This window comes from Schistocerca serialis, chromosome 3, assembly GCF_023864345.2.
Source record: "Schistocerca serialis cubense isolate TAMUIC-IGC-003099 chromosome 3, iqSchSeri2.2, whole genome shotgun sequence".
Lineage (NCBI taxonomy): Eukaryota > Metazoa > Arthropoda > Insecta > Orthoptera > Acrididae > Schistocerca > Schistocerca serialis.
In genome coordinates this window covers 307,551,939-307,569,747 of record NC_064640.1, presented here as the reverse complement: position 1 = coordinate 307,569,747, position 17,809 = coordinate 307,551,939, and positions in this window count along the sequence as shown.

Genomic DNA, 17,809 nt, shown 5'->3' with positions numbered 1-17,809 from the left:
GTGCGAAAATTAACCATGAATGGGCATACTGTGCAGTCGTCTCTCTACATGCGGAGTGGTACTCGCAAAGTAGACGAGGGGCGGTTTAGGGATGATACAGAAATTGAGAAGCATGTTGCTGTGTCAGTGGTAGTCGTTGTAAAAAACTCGTAAAATCGCTAAAATTGATTGCACTGTCAATTGTGATGCTTATTACAGTACATCGGTGGTGTCTTTTCCATCCCATCTGTCCACTGGTTCGCTTTTGAGTACTGCATAATGATTGCCTGACATCGTTTGTTTGAGGTGGAGGAAGAGTCTTGATGGAGGGGCACACCTTCCGGGGATGGCTAGCACCGAAACAATGATCGCGTATATGATTGCAGTATGAGGATTCAATCGAAATGCATCACTGAGCCATCAGCTATCCAGTCACTTCGGACAGCAGTTTGGAAACGCTCCACAATGTCGCAAAACTCTTCCAGTTTCCTTATGTTGTGACTCTTTTATTTCAATCATTTATTGTGTGTGTTATGGGAACAGTAGCAGCATGATTTACACCATGTGATGTCCAGTTTTCTGTGAGAGCCAATGGATCGAAATGTGTTAATGTCAGTTTAGAACCTGACATAGATCTCGAAGTCGTGGTGGAAAAAACAAACTGTATGGCAGCGTACAAAGCGTGTTACAGCAGAAAAAAACAGTGTATCAGGCAACAAAATAGGGATCCTTTCTTGTAACTGATAGTCAATGGGACATGGTCCTCTTACAGTACAGGTATGAAACTTTACACTGGTTTGTGCAAGCGACTTCGATCACTGACCACCTGCTCCGATAGATCAATACCTGTATATTTAGCAGGATCGCCACATACGCTCGATGCCGGCATGCAGACAGCATTTGTTTTCGATATATCGCAAGAGAGAGATGTAAAAATCTTATCGAGTTCTCTATCGGATGAAGTTTGCGGAGCTTTTATACTTCGACTCTGTTCGATGGTACAGAATAATAATGATAGAATGTTTGGCTGACAGATGTGAATGCACCCTGATGGACGCAGATCTCGAGAAAGGTAACTCGTTTCGAGGTATAAGAGTGGCACGAATGTTATTCACTGGTGGCTGTAATCATTAAAAGGTGTCTCTATAGGATCAACGCAAGTATATGGTTGAATAAAGAGACTTGATTCCAAATTGCAGACAGCATTTATACTAGAAAGCGTACTCTATCAGTGACTTTCGAGTGTGTCTGTAGAACCAAGACTGTTGTTTATTCAGCGTGACAGTAACATAGTCGTTGTGATCGTGTTTTTAATAGTGCAGTGCTTACGCGTAATGTATGTTGCCAGCCGTAGAATCCTTCTGTGCCCAGCTTCAAATGTTGGTGCTCACTTGTGTTCCTCGAAAAGAACGTCTTCCCTCCAGAGAGTCCCATTTGAATTACCTAGCGAGTGTAATCCGACTACTGAAAAACAGAAATTACTCACAATGCAAAGTGTCTCTTATAATCCATTTAATTAATTGGTCTATCAACTTGATATCAGTGACATGCCAACTGGCTGGTGTAGGCGATGACTAAGGCACCACGGATATGATTCTGCACTTGGCGTTGTTTTCGTTTCGACGATATCTTTTAACGATATTTCAATCGTCCACCTATACAGGGACAGACAACCACCGTAAAAAAGTCAGATGTGTTACCGAATTTATAAAGTGATACGTAGTATAAAACTTATATTTACAACTTCTCTGTGCTGTTACCTTAAGAGACTTCGTTTGTGGCGAGGTATTTGGTTACCTTAAGAGAGAGATAGAAAGTGAGGATTCAAATGGCTCTGAGCACTATGGGACTTAACATCTATGGTCATCAGTCCCCTAGAACTTAGAACTACTGAAACCTAACTAACCTAAGGACATCACACAACACCCAGTCATCACGAGGCAGAGAAAATCCCTGACCCCGCCGGGAATCGAACCCGGGAGCCCGGGCGTGGGAAGCGAGAGCGCTACCGCACGACAACGAGCTGCGGACACCCCGCCAGGAATCGAACCCGGGAACCCGGGCGGAAAGTGAGGAGGTATCCTGTGAGAGTGGTAGACCTTAACACTCTTTCATGAGCCAAAAATGAGTTTAATATTCTAGTCCTGTAATGCATGATGTGACAGATAAGAAAAGATATTTATCTATCTGACGAAAGAATACTTCGAAGGAATATAGCCTATTACACAGTCCTGTAGAGGATTTTCGCAAGTAACGATATTTTAGCGACATGAAAACGCGTGTATTGTTCGATTTCTTCTATCTTCGAAAATAACTCGTATAAATGGGAGGAATCTACATTTCGTGTGAGAAATTCGAGATGTGATGTCGACAACATCATTGCCTCGGATTGAGTGAAGTTGTGGAAAGACTTGGACAGTGGAGCAGTTTGCACGTGTTTGTGGAGGATAGAAATATTTTGGAGTGTAGACCTGTGCTCTTGTGTGATTTCTGTGGCTTCTGCAGTGAAGTCATAGAATACATTCAGAAGTGAATATCTCGCGAGCTATGTTGTGTGTGTGTGAAATCTTATGGGACTTAACTGCTAAGGTCATCAGTCCCTATGCTTACATACTACTTAACCTAAATTATCCTAAGGACAAACACACACACCCAAGCCCGAGGGAGGACTCGAACTTCCGCCGGGATCAGCCGCACAGTCCATGACTGCAGTGCCTTAGAACGCTCGGCTAATTCCGCGCGCGAGCTATGTTGTTGTTGATAACCAATTACATGAAGTAGGAATCTATTGTTTCCCTGTTATTCAACTTATGTTTTATTTAATTGCTGGACCATCGACACCAATAAGTGTTTTCAGAAATATACCAGATTCTCAAAAGTATTTATACTCTCGTTCTCATCATTTGAACATCACATAATCAAAAATAAGACCTGTTGACATATGTTTAATGGCCTTTTAAATACAGTATACAATCGTATTAATATGGTGGATCCATGCAACCAGAAATTCAGTGCAGGTGATTTAGGGTGTATTTTGAAATAAAAACTGTTTCGGAAGTCTTACCTGCTGTATTGGTCAGTGGAGTTATTTACAGTTTCCAAAGTGCAGCAAAAAAATATACTCTTAAAGGACTTACATCTTAAAGGAAAGCAAAGCTGATGAAAATGCAGGGGGGTCTTACACTGAGAAATTACAGAATAGTCTGAAATGGACATATTTCTTGTAGTGCATGTCAGAAGAAATCTGGGTGAACACCCGCAATTTGGTATATATTGTAACACGATGTTCAAGCTTCAGACCATGAGTTCTAGGAAGCACATCAGCGGAGGAGCGGCTGCATTCTCAATAAGCTACCATCTGAGCAGCATATTCCTGGCAACAACTTCCATGGACCTGGAACGAAACTGAAAAAGCATCTGGGTCATGGTGATAAGGGATTAATCTACTTGATGGAGCCTGTAAAGAAGTTTGATTTACTGTATGCTGCAAATCAAGTTTTGGCAAAATGTCACACAACAGATAGAATTTTAGCCAATAAAGCAAAACAAATACACCAGTCAAACGACATAGGCATAAGACAATGTGTTGAGGCTTTCACAGTTGTTGAAGCAATGCGTACCAAATTTAAACTGTGTGCTGCAATAAACTTGAAACAAAATATGAACACAGCTCATCTTACACTAAAGAAACAGAAGAAGAGGAAACCTATAGGATATTTAAGAAATAGCATACAATCTGCGGTGGCTGCAACAAAAAGAGCCTTGAAGAACCAGAAAGGAGTAAAAAGGAGATGCCATGTTAAAATACTTGGTTCTGCTCACATGTATAATACCTGGTGAAATAATCCCATTTCTGATTCCAGTGTTAGTAGGGCTGTGAGAAAGTGGGTTGATAGCAGAAGGAGCTGCTGCCATACAACAAATATAGTGGCCAGCACGAAAGTACAGTCCTCAAGGTCACGACAGCTGCCTGCCACAAGCAGGGGCTGTGGGATGTGATTCGCCCGCCTCTTGGCTTTGTTGCCATTAGCAGTGCGGTAGGTCAGAGCAGCTGAAAGCTAAGTGTTACTGTGGTATATCGAGTGTTCAAGTCTGATCTCAGTGTCTTACTGTCTTTAGAAAGGTGCTTTGACGTGTATTCGGTGGTGAACAACAATGCAGGAGCAACAGCCTACTTGTAGTACTCCTCTGGTCGGTGTGCGTAAAGGGTGGAAATACATTCATAAACAATCGAAAATTATCATATCGAATGTACTCAAGTTTTTTACTGATGTGGCTGACAATGAAGAAACGTGTAATAATTTAAATTTTGCGCAAATTCATAAAATTACTGCTAAAGCATGTGGTGTCTCCAAGTCAACTGTAGGCTGTATTAGCAAATCTGTGTCATTGGCAGAATCTTCAGGCATGAATGAGTGTTTCGATTCTCCAAGAAAGGAATACGAACGTAAACAAAAATCAACCAACTTCGACAATTTTAACAAAGAGCTCGTATGTAGAAATGTACTTGGATATTACAACAGAGGAGAGTATCCAATGGCTAAAAAAATACAGGCTGACCTCCGTGAAAAAATTAATTACTTTGGCTCAGAGACCTCCTCTCTTCGTCTACTTCGCTCCCTTGGTTTCCGATTCAAGAAGTATAATGACAGACGGAAATTCTTAATGGAATGCAGAGACATTGCAGCAGCAAGAGCGAAGTATTTGTGTACAATGCACTTCTTGCATGCTGAAGACACCAGGCCTACAGTGCACTTGGATGAAACTTGAGTTTCACAGAACCACACCAATAATGGCACGACTCCAAAGGAAACGGCCGTTAGAAATGCCTGCTGTTAGAGGTGGCCGATTAATCATCGCCCACATTGGTTCATTAACCACAGGCTTCATACCAGAGGTCAAACTTGTTTTTCGTGGTAGCAAAAGTTCTTGCCAATCTGATTACCATTCAGAAATGAACGGCGAAGTTTTTAAAAATTGGTTTATTCGACTGTTGTCTACGCTGGAAGAAAAGTCAATTATCGTGATGGATAACGCCATTCAGACAGAAACGCTGCCACGTTCAAATTGGTGCAAGGCAGATATTATGGAGTGGTTAAAGAGATAGAATGTTTCATTTTCAGTCTATGAAACGAAGGCTGAACTCTTGTCTAAGGAAGAAATCGTAGGTGCCAAAAAGGCTTACAAGTTAGATCAACTGGCAAACGAAATGGGACACCAAGTGGTACGTCTACCACCGTATCACTGCCAGTCTAATCCCATTGATTGATATGGGCCCGCCGGCCGGAGTGGCCGTGCGGTTCTAGGCGCTACAGTCTGGAACCGCAAGACCGCTACGGTCGCAGGTTCGAATCCTGCCTCGGGCATGGATGTGTGTGATGTCCTTAGGTTAGTTAGGTTTAAGTAGTTCTAAGTTCTAGGGGACTGATGACCTCAGCAGTTAAGTCTCATAGTGCTCAGAGCCATTTGAACCATTTGATATGGGCCCAAGTAAAGCGAGAAGTAGCGATAAGAAATACTATTTTCAAACTTGCTGATGTCGAGAATCTAACACACGAAGCTCTTGCCAACGTTACTCAGCATTACTGGGAGAGGTGCGTAAAACACGCAGAAGCATAGCAAGAAACTGATTTCTTGAACCAGGGTTAAGAGACACCATAGTGGAATGTGTGATGGTACACCCTGCTGAAACAAGCGACAGTGAATCTGAAGACACAGAGCCAGAAGATCCTTCAGTTTAGGTAAGAGCTGTCTATGTAAAAAGCTCACTTGACTTAAATGTTTGTCTATTCATTTCAGTTATAGAGGACATACGAAATAACTCCAGTTACTTTTGCGTAGCGTATATTGGCGTTTTGAGTAATGGATGCAATGACGAAGGACATGTATTACCAGCCAGTAAGATATTTTCGGGAAGTAGGGAATATTCTCGGTCATATTATAGCGAGTCGTCCCAACAAAACTCTTGGCGACGGCCTACAACAACTCGCGCGCTGCTGCCCACGAAATACCACGGAAGTAATTTGTCTCTGTACATGATACGATACAATAATAATGTCTGAAACATTTAACAAAAATAATTTTGTATTTTTCTTAACAAATTTCTCGCGGGAAATTCCTTTGCAGTCCTACAGAACGAAAATTCATCAGCGACTACATTTTTCGCTACGCAGTCGGCACAGTTTCACACCTCTTAAAATATTCTATTTTTTATCTCAAAATATTTTTATGTTTCCGAAATAAAAGACGCAACATATGCATCTGTAAACTTTGAAGATGTTCATATATCTTTAATTCCGTCCAGTTACACTAGTGATTCTGTTACTACCACAGGTTGAAGTAAAAAATTGTTTTCCTCCAAAATTTCTTGTAACATTAGTTTCAATTTTTTCTTAGGAGCTAGTGAGAATTTTCTTTTGGAAAGTACTCCATCTTATTCTAGACTAAAAACAGAGTTGCCCAATACTTTTTTTTTGAATTTTCACAAACATTTGAAATTATCACTGTAAAAAATACTCTCAATGCTGTAAGACGGCGAGATGACCTTGAAGCCCTATTTTTGTGCCAGCTACTATTGTTAAGAACACACAAAATGACAGGAGAGCAACTACAGGAATTTAAGAGTCCATCACTATAGGTACAGGACTATATTTAAAAGCGTACATGAACGGACTTGGACTGTTTATTTTAAAAATAAGTCACCTAACTATACCACTGGACAGACCACATACTAAAGTGCGCGTCATATATCTTGGCGGCCGAGTTTAGGTTTGTTCTGCGCATCTGACGTCACAAAACACAGTCAGCCAATTAACAGAGAACGACGTTGCCAGATCTCGACAGCAGTGCAGAGCACGGACGAGTGTCTTCAGTTTTAGAAACGTTCAGTCATAAATAAAGTAATAGAACAAAAGCAATGACTTGATAGCAGACTTTCTTTTACAGAAAGTTTGGAAAAAGCATTCTTTATAGAGCCGGCTGGTGTGGCCGAGCGGTTCTAGGCGCTTCAGTCTGGAACCGTGCGACTGCTACGGTCACAGGTTCGAATCCTGCCTCGGGCATGGATGTGTGTGATGTCCTTAGGTTAGTTAGGTTTAAGTAGTTCTAAGTTCTAGGGGACTGATGACCTCAGATGTTAAGTCCCATAGTGCTCAGAGCCATTTGAACCACCATTCTTTATACCAATTGTTTCATATTCTATTAATTAATTAAACCAAACAAGCAATAAGACTCCTAATTCAGGCGATAGCAAGGAAAGGTGTTTGTTTCAATCTCACGAACTGCTTTTTCGCAATAAAGAACAGCGGTAATTGTTTATTTCCTATTGTACTTCGACGAAGCGTGGGTAATTCATAGTCATACCCACAGTGTTTATAAGTAGTTGCGTGAGGTGTTAGAGTCCTTATGGAGTTACACTGTTTGATGAGCTGAGGTAGCGGAACGGTTAAGGTGTTAGGCTGCCAAGTGGAGGTTATGAGTTCAAACCTTGTGCAGTGCTTAATATTTTCTTTATTTAAAAATAATATTGGAATGCCTTACTTCACGAATTTTATTCGTTTGAATGAAATTTCTAGTCTTTGCCTCTTCATTAACTTTTTCGCTGCTGCAGAGACGTGCTCCCCGCATTCTGTGCTGTGCGCGATTTTGTCATCACTGCACTTCTCGCCTGTGCAGACACATGGTGTTCCCACTGCTTTGACACACTTATCATTCGATTTCACAAAAACTATTAGGCCAAAAAATTTGATTTTTACACGTCTTCTTGCCTGATACCTTCCCCCCATAAATGACTTAATTTTGTTTTGATGTGCAGCATTAAATGTAGTAAACCATTGCACGAAATTTTGAAGAGTTTGCAGAGGTAAAAGTCCATAGCGTATACTTTCCGTATGGTCGATTTTAGTTGCCACAATGTTGAGAATGAAATGTGGACAAGATACCTAAATTTCATATAATATTTACTGTATAACAATATCTCATTTAATTTAAGTACCACATAGGTTTCGTATGTAATATTGAGAAATATTCCGTCTTTCGCGACTGTAATAAAAGTTTTATATACACACGGCGCGTTTGGCTTCATTTTAAAGCACTTCCATCGGTGAAAGGTATGGCACATACACAATGGTATTCATGTTCTATTTCTTGTTTTTGTTCCACAGTCACAGTTTTACCAATGGTCTTGAAATATATCCCTCTTCTGCAACTGTAATAAGCGATCTATTTAGACCAGACGCATTTCTCTCTTTTGAAGTATCATAAGAGGACTGTATTTTGTGTCCTCCATTGCCAAGTCACCTTGCGTAGTTTTGTGCTGCGGTAGCACAATATTCAACGTTTGTGTTGGCTCATCAGTGTTTTAGCAAATAAATGCTGTTTGTGTGTGCCACACACAAAATTATATTTGACATAGCTCTGAGCACTTCACTGACAGACGGTATATTCAAGTCCTAATGTTTTTGTAAGTCCACAGTTTTGTTTAATGTATTTTGTCTACTTCCTTTTGATTGATTGAAGTGCTTTAAAATAAAGCCAAACGGGCCCAGTGTAAGTAAAACTTTTGTTACAGTCACGAAAGGTGGAATATTTCTCAATATTACATATGACACTTATGTGGTACTTAAATTAAATGAAATATATAGGTATCTTGTCCACATTTCATTCTCAACATTCTGGCAACTAAAATCGACCATATGGAAAGTATACTCTATGGACTTTTACCTCTGCAAACTCTTCAAAATTTCGTGGAAAGGTTTACTATATTTAATGCTGCATAATAACTGCGTTGAACATTGAAACAAAATTAAGTCATTTATGGGGGGAAGGTATCAGTCAAGAAGATAGGTAAAAATCTAATTTTTGAGCCAAATAGTTTTTGTGGAATTGAATGGTAAAGAGTGTCAAAGCAGTCGGAACACATGTGTCTGCACAGGCAAGCAGTGCAGTGACAAAATCGCCCACAGCGCGGAATGCAGGGAGCACGTCTTTGTACCAGCGAAAGGGTTAATGCGGCCGTGGTGGCTTTACTTCATGAACTGCGCGCTCCTCCCTACACGTAAGCTTGCGAACTATGCTATACTATGGCGCTGCTTCTATTGGCGCGTGCGTCTTGTGCAACTGGCAACACAGCAATCTCCAGCGTCTGGGCGGGCATGCGCAAGCCGCCAAGATAAAAGAATTGAACTATAGTACTGATTTGATTAAGACAGTTTATGTGCATTACATAACTGATGACAATGTGGAAATCCAAGAAATGTGGGACCGTAAAGTTAGATGTTGCTGGAGGATTTAGAATGCACTGTGCCAATGTTTGAGCAACAATTGTGTGTTTTACGATTTTCGATGCTACCAAGACCTTGACTCATACCGATATGGTCATTTCTGTCTTATGCCCCTTCTGACAAACGCATAAAAATAATGAGCTTGCATATCACTGTGTCATTTGAGGTATAGATGTGATGTCATACACTCTGACTTTGAAAGAGCATTCGTCTGTGTTAAGTTCAAATTACTTCTTCCAACAGATCAGAGGAAGAGGGAATGGAGACTTGCATTGATATGGCTGGAAACAAACACCACCATACCCAGTACCACTTAGGTGAACACTAAAGTTCATCTATTAAATATCAAAGTTGGGGAGAGTCATCTTGGCTCTTATGACATTACCATACATACATAAAGCTTTTTAAACAGAGATGAGAACGACAAAACAGACAATAGATTTTCGGCAAAAAGGCTCAATAGAGTCAATACTGAGTTCAGTGTTGATTAATACAGAGGAAATTCATCAGTTCAATCAACTTGCGAATATTTTCCCTGTTAACATGGTCTCTGTGAGGTGTAATATCGCAAGGAATTCATAACTCATTGACCAATTAATACAAACAACAAAACGGTTTTCTCCTATGGTTGCACCAGGGGACAGACTCGCTGAGGTGCTGTGCAGCTTATATACCTCTCAGTGACTGTTTAGACATTAGGCCACTTCAAGCTAAACACTGCTGACCAGAACAGAAATCTAGTCAATTGTCAAAGAGGGAAAACCCACAAACAGTCGGCACCTCATTTTGCAATGGTAGGACAACATGGTAACGCAGCAGATTTGAGAGTTTCTTGAACTGCTAGGGTTGCAACTTTGCAATGACATCACTTGGTACAGTTAACTCCAGTTTAATATAATCAATTAATCACTCATCAGGAATATTACTCCGACAAACGTTTGGCTTTGGTGACATTCGACAATAAAAGCAGCAAGATAAGAGCTCTCATTCAATATCTAGATGATTTTACAGTCCCAGGAAGCGGTTTCCTATACTCTGAAGACACATTTATGAAGAGCGATGGAAACACTCCTGCAGAAACATCACGACTTATGAGTAGATATAGAAAGGGTCTACAGCACATATTTTCTGTGTGGCCTCATTTTACATCTACAATCAATCAAATTCCAAATCAATTTTAAGCACACCATATTTATTTCTATAACAATACAATAAAAACAGAATTTCATGAACAGAAATAAGTAAAAATGCGAACAAAACTGTATTTTAACCAAATGCAAAAATAAATAAAAAATCAGAAAAACCATAAAATTAAACTGAATATGAAAATAATTGCAAATCAGTTAATTAAAATTTTGTAACAGAAACAAAAACCCCCACATAAAAAAATAAAATTTTTTCAGAATAAAATGTAAGATGTTTTCATTTTTAATTTGTTATAAAAATTTTATTATTATTTTTTATTTCACATTTTTTTATTCCTTCTAATAAACTTTTTCCTTAATAAATGGGAGCTGTTTTATATCAGATTTGTATAAACTGAACGATTGATAAGTCAATTGATAATTTTATAACAGATATATATACAAAAAATGGTTATAAACAATATGTAGACTTCTTTAAAAGAATATCACAAAAATGTATAATGAAAATCAAATTCTTTGTGATTGTGGAAAAAATCTTTCTAAATATTATTACAAAGAATATTTTAAACAAATTACTATTAAAGAACATTAAAAATATTGTTATCATTGGAAAACATAAAATATAATGAGTACTTTTCAGCTGACAAAGTTAAAAATGTATAAATTGTCAAGAAATTGATGGTTAAAATTTTTTAATAATAATCCAACAACTAAAGACGACTATTCCAATAACTGGAAAAATTTTGTTCTAGAATATATTAAATATAAAAATTAATTCTTTATAAATGGGTCTTTTTATCATTTGAAGGCTTAGGAAATTATAACATAAAATGTATTTTAAAAGCCATATGTAAAGTGTTATCTGATAAATCTATGAAAAGCTATTTGTCACATACACGTTTTCCGATCAAAGTTATGATATAAAATTTTTTCAGATTATATTGATGTTATTAGTTTAAGTGAAGATTATGATAGTAAGGAATATAGCTTCAGAATCAAAGCTTGTACAAGTGATTAATTTTTAATGGAATACATAAATATATTAGATGATGATTTATAGAAATTAAATACTAGAAAATAAAAAACTGTTTTATTATATAATGTCCAAGTGGTAATGAATCTATTTTATTTCCTAAAATATATCTCTGTCCACATGGTAATGTACCTATTTTATCTTCTAAAACATATATTTCTTTATCAAGAGTTCTTAATGATTTTTTATTAATTTCTATAGAATGAGAATCGTATTTAACGTTTTGTATATAATTCATACTTCTATAGTGTTCTTTATTGTTAAATAAACAATGTTTATAACCTTTTAAAAATATTTTTTTTATTAACAACATATTATTTTACTTCTTTTGATTTGTCCTCTTCCTTATCACCACCTTTATAAGCTTACATTTTCGCTCTTACCCCAAAATTTCTTCCAGTATTTCTCCATTACAATCATCTTTCATTTTTCCTAATACCTTATCATTTACTGGAGGTATATTATAAATATTATTTTCCCTATAATCACTTGTATGAGAATAGCCCAGTCATTGATTTCATATCTTCAAGTAAATCTTGCTTTTATATTATATTATTTTCTCCAAGTATCGGTTTCGTAGCATTATAGTGAAATTCATACATTTCATGCTTCAATAAATCAAGTATAGCCATTACAACAGAAATAGGTTAATTAAATGGTATGTTAGTTTTATTCATATGGAGAGAGACTAAACTTTTATTAGAAACTATTGTATATTTAACATTTAGTGTAGGTATTAATTTATTAAATTTTTCATCATCTGAGAGTAATATTATGTCTACCGTGTTTCCTATATTTCCTTTCATATTGCCAAATACATTATTATTCATTAATTTATGGACATATTTTTCAAAATTATTTTTCGCATTAATTCTAATTTCTGTATTTAAATCTATATACTTTTTTAACCAAACAGATTTTTTAATTTTAAAACCTTATGATTTTTTTTATTTTCATTCCCTGACACAGATACCATTTAATATTTCTATGATTAACAACATATTTGCAATTATTGTCTAAAGTGGTTAATAATTCTTTCATTAGTTCCTGATATTATTTTATTTTCTGGAGATAATGGTTAATCTTTATGTAAATCAAATAAATTATAAGGATACTCTCAATCTAATTATAAAATGTAACAACTTTTAGAATTCTCAACATTTCACTTATTTGTTTAGAATCCAGTTTTTTTTGTTTCATTCAAGTGAAAGCCATCATAGGATAAATATTGACTCGTAGCATACCCATGTAAATTATTTACATACAGCAAATGCTGGATATTAATTATTTTTACATTTTTCTTCAGTTCTTGAAAACCTTTATTTTAAAGTTATTTACCTTTATCTGCTTGTAAATTTCTTGGTTATCTTTGCTTTAAAATTTTTCCAAAAGTTCCTGAACTATTTTAGTACTTTCATATTTGACTGGAAGAGCCTAACTATGTTATGAAAGAACATCAATTTTACTTAATTAATATTTACATCATTTATTTTTTGAAATTAATTTAAATTTACGGATATTTCTTTCTACTATGTCTGCTTGCCATAAATCATTTATATCGAAGGAAATAACATTTCATCTTTTAAGATCTTTGTAATTTGTTTATGTAATTCATTAATAATTTCTTCTTGAATATTATGCTGTAAACCATTACATACAATTTTTTTATCAAATTTAGAATTTTTACTTTTACAAATTGAACAAATTATTTCAAGTCTATCTCTGACATTTGTTGTTGTTCTTCTATTTCGATGATATACTACAGTAATTTTTTACATTTTAGATGCCAAATATGTCTGTCTGAAATGCGATTTAAGTTATTCATTTATGCAACATTAAATATCACCAAATAAAAGTATTTTGTCATCTACAGGACAGTTTTAACATTATCTTCTAATTATACAGTAAGAAAGTTTGATTTATACAATATTTTCATTGACTGGTAATTCCATAGTTCTGTTGTAAAGATTATGAAAAACAAATAATGAAGTGTTAAAATCGTTAAATGATAAAACTTTTTCATATGTTCACCAATAGCAATAACTGTTTGATGGTCAATTCATATCTGAAATGATCTGTTCTTGTTTCTTTCCAGTTATAAATTAAAATTCAATTATTATCTTATTATGGACTTTGAACTGATATTATTTATCTTTCTATAACAATCTTCTGTAGTACTATCATAAATTGCATTCCTTATATTAAAATATTTTAATCCTTTTTTTAAATATTGTAACTACATCATAACCACTAACTGGATCACTCTGTTCTAATAATCTGTCATTTTTTTAAAGCGACATAAGTCTTACTCTAATGAAAAGTTTTACTTAATTCATACTTTAATTATATTTTATATTTTTGAATCTATTTAATTTTTTATTTTTTCTAATTCATGTCTATTAATTTTTGTATTACATTTTGGTTCTATTTTCAATTCATGTTTATTAATTGTTGTATAATTTATGTTCTATTTTTCCTAAATAATGTTTGATAATTTTTTTATTAATTTTGTTTCTAATTCACTAAAATTTAATTTTTATAATTTTTATTCTAAGTTTTTCCTTTTTGTTCATATATTACTTTTATTTTATTTCCAAAAGTGTTCATTTATTAAATTTAAAATCTCTTTATATTTATAGTTATATGGTAATGATTTTAAGTGAAATAAAAATAAGTGATGAGTTCATCAGAATATTTTATTCTTGGAATATTAAAAACAAAACATTTTTCTCAGATAATTAATCAAAAGGAATGTTTGTATTATTTGTGATATAATAATAAATTTAAAGATTATCAACATTAACACAAATACCTAAGTTAACTACACCTCATCCGAAATTTTGGATTCTTAAGTAATTCACCAATCATAAAAATGCAAATATTTTTATATCAAAATTTGTAAAAGGTTCATTATTTATTATTATTTTTTGATTTGCTTTTACTCCAGTTCCTTTTCTTTTCAATTGCTGAATTACTTCTTTTTTGTTCTTCAAGTTCTTTATCCTTCTGTTTCTGATTTATTATTTTGTACTGTACCAGCTACTGCACTGACAGTAGCTAAATATGGCAGTGCAGCCAATAATAATGGTAAAAATCAACCTTCATGTTTTGTTAATCCAAAATCACTTGTTTCTTTTTTATAAGCTCTTAAGTAATTTTTTTAGAATTCGAATATGTAATGTTAAACATTGCCAACGAAGAAATAAATACAATAGAATTAAAATTAAATGATATATCACTTACTCCAAATATTAAAAACATGAACTGAGTGGTTTTTTATTATATTAAATAAATAAATGGACTCTAGAAAGAACCAGTTATATACAGAGGACCAATTAAGTTAAAATATTTGAGGAACCCATAAGAAAAGAAGTTGGAAAATTAGTGAAATTTATTGCAAGATTGAAGAAATGAAACCACTAACAATTGAAGAACAATCTAGACATAATAAATGTAAAATTTGTTCTTTATGTGAAAAACATTAGTCGAAAAAGTAAAAACATTTCTCATAATTATCGTTTATTAGGAAAATACATCAATTACTTCTCAGTTGTAATTTAGAACTAAACAGTCCTAGTTTTTTTATCGATGTATGTACATAATTTAGCAGGAAATGATTTTCATTTGACTGTAAAAGAACTGGGTTACAATGAAAAAGAAATCGATATAATACAAAATAATGAAATTAAATATATTAGTTTTTGTAAATTAACCAAAATTTTAAAAATGAGGTTTTTCGATACTTTTAGGTTTTTGCCTAAAACCATATATATATATATATATATATATATATATATATATATATATATATATGAAAAAGTTATACAAAAGAAAGATGATAAAGTTTTTGTTAAAGTGCTTGGTTTTGATCATTCTCATAATAATCTGGTACCTAAAACTAATCTTATAAGAAATTTTTTATAAATTTTAGTCTTTATTAATGAACAAAATTGAAAGCTATCAATTTTATTCTTTTCCAGTAAATTAATAAAGTGTAAATAATTTTAATATTCCTAATAAAGGTGTAGAAATTAATATAACTATTGACAATAGCTGGGTTCATCGTAATCATGTTTGCTTTTATATGAATTTTAAAGTCGTTCAAAGTGATGGTTCAAATTAGCCTACATATGATGGAAAAACTAATAAAAAAATTAATTTATAATGATGTTCCAAAATTACTCAGTTTTTGTAATTGTAAAAAAGGAAATAATATTTTATCATAACTAGAATACCCTTTTATTTCTTCATTGCTTTTATTAAATTTAACTTCATCTATCTCTCATAAAATTTATATGAAATGATATATATTTAATAATGGTAAACTAAAAAGTAAAGTAAATGAAGTATTTTACCCGATAGGAATATTTGATGGGTTCTATAATGATCATAAAGAAGTACTGTGCGAAGGAGATTTAAACGTTATTTTTAGTTCGAGTTCCAGGGATGGAGATGTTATTCTTAGGTGGTTTAATAAAAATAGTGGTCTATTCGAAAAAAAATACATTACTGAAAGAAAAAATAGAAATTAGAGTGCCTATTGTTAAATATGATCCCAATTATGAGCTAGAATTAGAACAAGATTTAAAAGTCCTAAAATGCTAATATCTTTCTTTGTATTACAAACTATACTAATCGCTGCATTCAGCCACAAAAATATTTTCGAAATAGATATAAGAAATGATTGTAATTCGGTATAGTTTCGTATGCCCTATCTCATTTTTGCTGGTTTTCAGATAAAAAGGAAATGTAATCAACTAGTTGAGTCATTATTTGATAATGTTAAATTACATAATAATTATTTAAAAATGGAGGAATTTTTCTACTAGGAGTGTTGAATTTAGATCCATCAAACAATTTTTTAAGATCTTGCTAGTCATTTAGTGATTTTAAACATTCTTAACAACTAAAAGGAGATATTAATATACATCTATATCATTTTGTGACGAATTATCTTATTTAACTTATAAATATGATTCAAAGAAAAAAATTGTGGCAACAAAAAAACAATTCTGAAATTATGTGCAAGTCTTTATGATAAAGTTTCTAATGATACCATAGCTTATATAATTTTTTGGTAAATAAAGGTTACCTTATAATGTTCAGAATAGGAAACGAATTTTTAAAAATTAACTAGAAAAATAAGAAAAGAAAAATATGTTTATATTTTTAAAATTTAAGAAATGTATCAGGAAAATGAAATATAAAACAAAAATGAAAAAATTGAAAAACAGAAATGAAAAATAAAAAGTAATAATAAAAATTTATTAGAAAAATAAAAATTAAAATATTTTAAAATTTACTCTCGAAAAATTTAAAGTTTTTTCATTTGAGTGGTTTTCGATGCAGTTGAAAACTTTTACTTAACTAATTTTCAGTAATTTTCATATTCAGTTTCTGAGTTTATATTGGTTGAAAATATATTTTTATTAATGTTTTTATTTATTTTTTATAAAACTCAGTTTTTTATTTTATTTTAATGAAAGTAAATGTGGTGTGCTCAATATTGATCTGGAAATCAGTTGATTTTGGATAAGAAGTTGGACCACACATGAAATATGTGCGGGTTGGTCCGTTTTATATTTACTTTTAATAATAATGTGATCATCTTTCTGTTTCAAAAAATGCTATGTTAACTTAATGGCGAAGATGTTGGCTCCACAAGAAACACGAAATCGCTTCTATACTGAAAACGTAAATGCCTACATCAAATTTGGACCTTAATGCTCAACAAAATGTGGTGTGTTTTATAGATAGATATATACATAATCACTTTAATATGTGTGTCCTTCTCAAAATGTGTGTGGCATTCTTTGAGGATAATAAATGTGTCATTATGGACCCCAAACAGGATCCTATTCTCATTTGAAGTACTACAGATAAGAACGTAAACATTCAAGAAGTGCAAGCAGCATAAAATAAAATTGTTTCGGGCAAGTTGGTGTGGAAAGAACCACACATATCTGTATCAGATGAAGGCCACCTGAAATTTTATATATGTTTCATTCTAGAGTTCAGCTGACATTAAGTTTCTGTTCATGGGAATTCTACAAGTATCTAGTTCTACCAAAAACATCTAGAAAATGTTGGGCAATAAAGATGGGTATTCAGCTACAGATGCCTCAATTCATTATTCAGGTGCTGCAGACAGACACAAGAGGGCTTGTGAATAAGGATTCCATCTAATTGGACTCTTGTAAACTAACCAATGCAAAAATGATCCTGTATTCTGTATATTACCCATATCATAATCTACAACTTGACTGGAACAATGGCAATATCGCTCTAACGTAAAAAACGTGAACTGAAGACTTCACTCTTTTTACTGTGAGGGTGATGAATTTGGATACATGCTCAGCTCATGGAAGTTA